We start from the raw sequence: 8,794 nt of genomic DNA, 5'->3' as shown, positions 1-8,794 counted from the left end.
TGAGAGATGTTTCTCAAAGTTTAAAAAATTATTTAAATTTTTTAATATAAAAATCTCCAAACATTAAACAAAAGCTGGAGGAATAACAATAAATCTCATTTACCCATCATCCAGTTTCATTTTTTATGTTATGTTTCTTCCATTTTTTAAAAATAGAGACGGAGTCTCACTATGTTGCCCAAACTGGTCTTGAACTTCTGGGCTCAAGTGATCCTTCTGCTTCAGCCTCCCAAAGTGCTGGGTTTTGAAGGCATGAGTCACCATGCCCGTCCCATCATCCAGTTTTAATTGTTATTATCTTATGGCCTTCACAGTTCTTGGTATGTTGGGAAGATTACTTGAGCCCAGCAGTTTGAGACCAGTCTGGATGATATAGAGAGACCCTATCTCAAAAAAAAAAAAAAAAGTTATTGGTATAAGATTGAGAACTCTTCCCTGGTTTCCACATAGATGGTGCTATTGTTCCTAGCGCCTAGGAGAAGGAAGCTTTGTGGGTCTGTACCTATCCTTTCAGATTTGCTGTAGGTTATAAACCCAATACTTGAGCTATCATGATTTAACCACTTTTTCTTGCAACTGTAGCAGCTCATCAGGTTGTTATATCTATCTCATCCTCTTTATTTCTACTCTAATTGCCCTAGTTGGACCTTCACTGCTTTTCATCTGAATTACTGCAACAGCAGCCTAATTGGCCTTCCTGTATTCAGACCTCTATATTCAGTCCACCCTTCATACTGTTGAAAGTTTATTATTTTTTATATCACAAGCCTAATTACAGCACTCTGTTCTAGAAGCCAAGCAATTGCTCTCCGTTGCCTATAGAGTAAAATTCAAATGGTCTTTTTTCCACAATAATCTGAGATAGGCCTTTTCAGCCCTTCACTAGAGTATCTTTCACTATATACCACAGTTCCTCAATTCTAACATGCCATTGATTATATGACTATGTATTATGATTATATGCCATTGATTTCACAACAGCTTTGGGTCAGGGACCAAGAGGCACAATGGAACCTACGCATCACTGATAAGATACATTGTGATTTCACAATTATGAAAATGTAGAGGCATGTTAAATGATTCCTGTAATCACAGCAACAGTATTAAGGTAACAGCAAGAAATGGGTGGCATGTTAGCCTGCATAATTATAGGAGATTTTTAGTAAGGGAATTATTTACAAACATGGGCAAAGTTTAGGGAGCCAACAGGACATGGTATAGTATTCCCAGGCTGGCTTTAGGGTGGGTGGGGGACTGTTACAACTGAATATCTAGGTTTGAAGGCTGAGGGGAAGGAACTCTGCCAGGACCCAGAGAGAGAAGTGTACAGAGCAGGACTCTAGACAGAAGTTGTGGACTTCAGTAGAGAGAGTGAATGAGCCATGGAAACATGGTAGGGAAGGGTACAAAGGAATAAATATCTCGAATACTTCACTCTCTCCCTACCCTCTTACCTCCAAGCTAGCTAAACCCAACTCGAATCCAGAGGATAAGCAAGTCCACCAATCCAGGTAAGCTTCCCAGGGCACAGAGCATGATGGAGAAGAATGGAGCACAGTGGAGAGGGAAGCCAAAGGCTAAATGGACAGTGTCAGGCACATCCTCCATTCCATTTACTCTCCATTTTATTTTATTTAATTAATTAATTAATTTATTTATTTGAGACAGAATCTCACTCTGTCGCCCAGGCTGGAGTGCAGTGGCGCGATCTTGGCTCACTGCAATGTCTGTCTTCCGGGTTCAAGTGATTCTCCTCTCTCAATCTCCTGAGCACCTGGGACTACAGGCACGTGCCACCACACCTGGTTAATTTTTTTTTTTTTTTTTTTTTTTTTTTTTAGTAGTGATGGGCTTTCACTGTGTTACCCAGGATGGTCTTGATCTCCTGACTTCATGATCTGCCCACCTCGGCCCGGCCTCCCAAAGTGCCGGGATTACAGGTGTAAGCCACCACGCCCCGCCTACTCTCCATTTTAAATCACAGATTAAATCTCTACGTACCTGAATATTTGCCCGTTTGCTGTTTATTTGGCCTTTGAGTTCAGCTTAATTTTCACATTCTCCATGAAGCCGTCTCTGACTTGTTGAGTCAATTTGTCCTCTGATGTGTTCCCATAAAACCCCACTTAAAAGATTTAAACTTTAGACGGTCCAAAAGGAACCGTTGATGTCAGGGAAAGCATAAACCAAATTTTATCTCAAGGGGAAACATGAGATTGGATGACTGACAAAAGAGGCTTTGAAAATATAAAACTGGGAGTCATATGAGGAAAGAAGAAAGTCCCAAAAAGAGCCATCCTCTTTGTTAGCATTGAAACAATGAAGGAATATAGCACAGATGAAGATGAAGTTGATGGCCTGGAGAGGAAAGATGTTTTGCCTACTCTTGACCCAGAAGAAGAAGGAGGTGGAGGAGGTGGAGAGAAGGAAGAGGAGGAGAAAAATAGGATGTTTGCAGAAGCAGAAAGACAGTACCAACAGAGAAGGAGGAGGAAGAGGAGGAGAATGTCTGCAGGAGCAGAAAGACAGTATCAACAGAGAAGGAGGAGGAAGAGGAGGAGAATGTCTGCAGGAGCAGAAAGACAGTATCAACAGAATAAGGATGGGTGTGGTGGCTCATGTCTATAATCTCAGCACTTTGGGAGCTGAGGCTGGCGGATCACGAGGTCAAGAGATGGAGACCATCCTGGTCAACATGGTGAAACCCCATCTCTACTAAAAATACAAAAATTAGCTGGGCATGGTGGTGTGCCCCTGTAGTCCCAGCTACTTGGGAGGCTGAGGCAGAAGAATAGTTTGAAACCTGGAGGCAGAGGTTGCAGTGAGCTGAGATCTCGCCACTGCTCTCCAGCCTGACAACAGAGTGAGACTCTGTCTCAAAACAAACAAACAAACAACAACAACAACAACAAAAACCAAAAAACCAACAGAATAAATTGCAGACTAATTCCATTGTTCAGACAGATCAATCAGGGACAGTGGTATTCAGTTCATTTGTGAATCTCACTTTTGAAATGGAGGGAGACAGTGAAGTAATTATGGAAAGCAAACAAAATCTGGTCTCTGTTCTACCACAAAATGAAATGACTATCAAACTTCAAACCCTAAGGGGTTTTTTTTTTTTTTTTTTATACCAGGAACTTTCACGTTCTCTTCTCAGTGGGACTTAATACAATTATTTATATTTTAAGTTACTTAAGTTATCTGGAAAAGGAAAATGTTTCTTCATTCTTGGGCTCTACTCAGCAAAAGTCAAATCTGAAATTTGTACCATTTCTGCTGTGTGTTGAATTAGTGCTTTGGTTTAAAATGATGTTTTAAAAAAGTTAAGGACATCCTAGAGCTTCAATTGCCAATTTGAAAGTTAAATTACCAAGCTTGTCTTACTTGTGGATTTAAAAAAAAAAAAAAAAATAGAGGCCAAGTGCAGTGGCTCATGTCTGTAATCCTAGCACTTTGGGAGGCCGAGGCAGGTTGATCACCTGAGGTTGAGACCAGGAGTTCGAGCCTGGCCAACATGGTGAAACCCTGTCTCTAATAAAAATACAAACATTAGCCAGGCATGATAGCAGGCACCTGTAATCCCAGCTATTGGGGAGTCTGAGGCAGGAGAATAGCCTGAACCGGGGAGGCGGAGGTTGTAGTAAGCTGAGATCATGCCACTGCACTACAGCCTGGGTGACAGAGTGAAACCCTGTCACAAAAAAAAAAAAAGTAAGTTGCTGATTAAGGCTAATTGGAGCTGATAATCCCACAATCTCAGATTTAAATGAAGATTTTTTTTCTCTTAGATTTTCTCATGTTATGCCTCACATTTATATATCTAACCATTAATTTCACACTAAGGATGGTTCGCTGTATAATAAAAGGAGTAAGATGGGGGAAAAAAAGATTTAAGCTTTACACTTTCTAATGAGTTGTCTATATATTTGTCTTTGCTGATATATCGTTAACAGTAAGGGACATTTTACAATCATTGTGTCTTTCCCCTTTCCCTAAAAACACGCAAACCCACCTGCCACAATGTCTTCTACTTAGAATCAAACACTTCAGAACTGGAAAAAGTCCTGGAAACATCTACTCCGATAATCTTATTTATAGGTGAACAAACTGGGCTCAACTCAGTGTTGATAAGGGCTCGATAAATGTTAATTGAAGCGAAAGTGAAAATTCAGCCCCAGAGGGTCAACGAGTAGCTTCAAGAGGGCTTTGAAAACAAGTAAAGAAAAAAATCGCTTTCGTGTGGTAAACTTACGGTGTCCAGTCCCCTGGAATGTGGTCTATGATTTTGCTTTTCACTCAGGTTTTGCTCTTATTTTGTAAGAAGAATGAAATAAGCTAATGCATGTGAAACATCGTAGCCGAGGGCCTGGGACGAGATAAACTTAGAAATTGGGGCCAGGTGTGGTGCCTTATGCCTGTAATCCCAGCACTTTGGGAGGCTGAGGCGGGCAAATCATGACACCAGGAGTTCGAGACCAGCCTAACCAACATTGTGAACCCCCCCCCCCCCACTAAAAATACAAAAATTAGCCAGGCCTGGTGGCACGCACCTGTAATCCCAGCTACTCAGGAGGCTGAGGTAAGAGAATCACTTGAACCCGGGAGGCAGAGGTTGCAATGAGCCCAGAGTAAGCAAGGGCGTCAGAGTAAGCAAGACTTCATCTCAAAAAACAAAACAAAAAGAAAAGAAAAGAAATAAATTGGTTAGTTGTTCTAGAAAGATTATGGTGAGATAACTTTCAAGAATTTAGAAATAATAAAGGAAATAAGGTTTTCCTCTGATACTTGAAACTTAAACAAAAATAAATTATGAAATACTTATACAATGTAATAATATATACTTGTTAAAATGATAGCATGCATTTTTAGATTTACATAGGCAACATTTTAGGATATATGTGTGAAATCTCACCTAATCCTCACCACAATCCTGTGAGATAGGCACTATTATTATTATTATTATTATTATTATTATTATTATTATATTTGAGATGTACTCTTGCTCAGCCCCCTAGAGTGCGATGATGCAATCTTGGCTCACTGCAACCACCGTCTCCTGGGTTCAAGCGATTCTTCTGTCTCAGCCTCCCGAGTAGCTGGGATTACAGGCACACACCATCATGCCCGTCTAATTTTTGTATTTTTGTAGAGATGGGGTTTCACCATGTTGGCCAGGCTGGCCTTGAACTCCTGAACTCAGATGATCCACCCGCCTCGGCCTCCCAAAGTGCTGGGATTACAGGCATGAGCCATTATGCCCGGCCTTTTGTTATTGAGTTCTGTGAACTACTGATAGCTTTCTGAATTATTCTAAGATTCTAGATTTCAATGATTTACTATTTTTGAAGAAATTTCTGTAAAGTTGCTGAAAACTGTAAGTCTGTAATGATACATATTAGACTAAGCAGTTGGCTCGGACACAAATGAAGTGGATTTTGTTTTTCTCATCTCAACAGTATTTTTAATCATTATGTTATCACTTGCTAATGTCTGTGGGGATGTCTTGGTTCTCTTTCAGTGGCAGAGACAGCATATGTATTTGTGCATTACTTGAAGATCTTTCCACCAGATGAAACTGGGAAAGGACAATGTGCCAAATAGTATCCAAGCCCAGAAGAGAATCTCAATTTGAAGTTAGGTGAATTCCAAACATGAACAGGGATGTCTGGCAAACTGGTAGTGTGGGCCCAATAGGAATCACTTTTATAAGGAAAAATTGCCCTCTTGGGAGAAATCACGTTGAAGAAAAGCTGAGTCAGAAACAATAAACTTGAGTTTGTAAGAGAGCCTTCGTAGGAGGAAAGTAGTGCTCTGGAGGCAGGCTGGTGGCTCTCATTCAGTTTCTTATCATATACAAGTCCCCTGAGTGGGTGTCTGGGACCTAGAGAAAGAGTGGTCTGTAAGTAAAAATTGAAAGTGCTGTTTCACTGAAGGTTGTAAAACACTGATGCCACTGGTTTGAATTCCTCCTGCAGAATTGAATCCTAGAGGAAGAGAAGCATCCTTCCTTCAGTGCCTTTTTGGTGGTGCTTGGTGAGAGATAGTGGTGAAGGCATTGCCTAAAGAGAGAGGCACTAACAGCCAGAGGAGTGGTTGAGACCAGTAAGAACTGCCCTGCCTGGTGGAGCAGAGGCAGAAGCTGATGTCCAGGCTCTGCAGCATCTGTAGGGAATTTGGTGCCTACAGTGCTCATCAAATGATCCAGAGGCCTCCCTGAACACTGCAAAACCCAGAAGAAATTACCATGTCAACAGAGCAGAACCAGATCCTCTGGGGAAGCACAGTGCTGGTGGAAGAACTATAGCTCCAGTAAGCAAATGTGGTGCCTGGTGGGTGGTTGCTGAATCAGTGTGTGTTTGTTAGCATATGTGAGACACCCACTGAAGATGCCTAAAATCACCTCTAGAAACTGACATTTTAAAAGGAGACTGAAGTCCTGCATTATGCAGGTGCTGTGAGCCTGTGACTACTGGGTTATTCCACTGAATGTGACTTATTTGTATCTACAAGCTAGTGGAAGCTGGGTGCTATAGTTTAGATATTTGTCCCCCCAAACCTCATGTTGAAATTTGATCCCCAATGTTGGAGATGGAGCCTAATGGAAAATATCTGGGTCACGGAGGTGGATGCTTTACGAATGGATTAACCTCCTCACTGTGGAGGTGGTAAGTGAGTTCTCACTCTCTTAGTTCCCATGAAAGCTGGTTGTTAAAGAGAGCCTTGCTGGGCGCAGTGGCTTATGCCTGTAATCCCAGCACTTTGGGAGGCCAAGGTGGGCAGATCACCTGAGGTCAGGAGTTCAAGACCAGCCTGGCCAATATGGTGAAACCCCCATCTCTACTAAAAGTACAAAAATTAGCCAGTTGTGGTGGTGCATGCCTATAATCCCAGCTACTTGGGAGGCTGAGGCAGGAGAATCACTTGAACCCAGGAGGTGAGGATTTCAGTGAGCTGAGATCATGCCACTGCACTCCAGGCTGGGCGACAGAGAGAGACTCCATCTAAAAAAAAAAGAGCCTGGCACTTCCTCTCTCTGTCTCTATTCCTCTCTCACTGTGTCTCCACACATACCTCTTTTCTTTATAAAATACTCAGTCTCAAGTATTCCTTTATAGCAACACTAAACAGGCCAGGCGCAGTGGCTCATGCCTATAATCCCAGCACTTTAGGAGGCAGGGGTGAGCCCATGTGTTCAACACCAGCCTGGGCAACATAGTGAGACCCTGCCTCTACAAAAAAATTTTAAAAATTAGCTGGGTATGGTGATATGTGCCTGTAGTCCTACCTACTCAGAAGGCTGAGGCCAGAGGATCACTTGAGTCCAGGAATTCAAGGTTACAGTGAGCTATGATCATACCACTGCATTCCAGCCTGGACAACAAAGTGAGATCCTATCTCAAAAAAAGATAAAATAAAATAAAATAAAATATAACAACACTAAACAGACTAAGACATTGAGCAAATGGATCTACAAAATAATCTAGAGATTAGAAGTTGTCATCAGAAATGTTGGGAATATTTAGGGGGCCGCTGGGCAACTTACATTATAATAACTTAGGTACAAATAGAAAGTGGAATTTCATTCTGTAGTCACAGGTTACAATGTTGTATAAGTTCTTATTTAAGACTAAATAACCCAGATTGTGAGAATGTACCAATTTACACTTTGGTCATTTTCTCATAGAAGTCGTAGGACCAAACAATGTCTTCATGAGTTGGGGTGGGATTTTATTCCCAAAGAAGAAGGATATATTTATACTATCCTGAGAGTAATATTTGCCTTATGCATCATACTTTTAACAGCAATACTGAACAAGCTAAGCCTTAAGATAGCTGTCTGCTTACAGTCCCTTAGAAAGGATTTTCCCTATAGTCTTCTTCTAGAATATCACTTCTGTGTGTAGTTCTTTTCTTGTACAAGACGACCCTGTCACCTTAACCACAATTGATGTGAATGAGAGCAGTTATCTAATCCAAGGAAAAGCAACCCATCATTCAGTCAAAAACCTATGATTTGTCTGATCATGAAGACTGTTCAACGGAGATAATTGTAGCTAACTAGACTGAAGAATATCACCTTTCTTTGAAAGGAGTTCAACTGTTAGCAAAGGCAAAAACTGAAAGAAAAAGAGAAATGTAATTAGTAGAGCCTACAAGCAGGAGAAGCCAAGAAGGAGAAGCTAATACAACAGAGGCCATTATGTTGAGAAAAAGAAGAGGGTACACGTATTGGTGACTTATTGGAAGGACAATCAGACTCAGAATAATTGTCTCCATTATAGTGGAGCATACAATGGAGCCATTAGAAGCTACCCAGTTACCAGAACAGCTGGACATCAAGAAGGAATTTTCAATTCTCAAATCATGTTCTGTCCCCTTGAGTCCTGCAGGATAGCTTCAGCATGTCTTAATTCCTGTAACCTACTAAACTCTAGCTACTCTCACATGGCTGCAATGAATTTTACCAGTTTTTAAAAAATCAGTACTGATTTAAATAAGTAGGAAAGCATATTAGTAGGCATTAGTAACAAAGTGAAACAAGACTGACAGAAATCAAAATTTAAGAAAAATAAACTAATAAATATCATTTTTTCCTTTTCTTTCTTTCTTTATTGTGAAGATGAGGTTTTGCTTTACTGCCCAGATGGTCTCAAATTCCTGGGCTCAAGCTATCCTTCTGCCTTGGCCTCCCAAAGTGCTGGGATTACGGGTGTGAGCCACCATGCTCAGCCTTCTTTTTTTACTTCTTTTTTCCCCCCGGTGAAAACTGGAAAAGCTGCTAGACAAATTC

The 8,794-nt window shown here is 41.1% G+C and overlaps 1 long non-coding RNA gene across 1 annotated transcript; it reads left to right on the top strand.

The window, feature by feature from the left end:
* The first annotated feature begins 1,121 nt into the window (after positions 1 to 1,121).
* Positions 1,122 to 8,499, top strand: LOC108531857 (uncharacterized). Its single transcript, XR_001886303.1, has 4 exons — positions 1,122 to 1,511; positions 5,522 to 5,636; positions 5,979 to 6,312; positions 7,877 to 8,499. It is a non-coding gene; the product is annotated as an uncharacterized LOC108531857 (long non-coding RNA).
* Positions 8,500 to 8,794: the final 295 nt, after the last annotated feature.

The sequence above is a fragment of the Rhinopithecus bieti genome, unplaced genomic scaffold, assembly GCF_001698545.2.
Source record: "Rhinopithecus bieti isolate Rb0 unplaced genomic scaffold, ASM169854v2 scaffold_6708, whole genome shotgun sequence".
Lineage (NCBI taxonomy): Eukaryota > Metazoa > Chordata > Mammalia > Primates > Cercopithecidae > Rhinopithecus > Rhinopithecus bieti.
The sequence above is the reverse complement of the archived record's forward strand: the minus strand, read 5'-3'. Positions and strand labels throughout refer to the sequence as shown.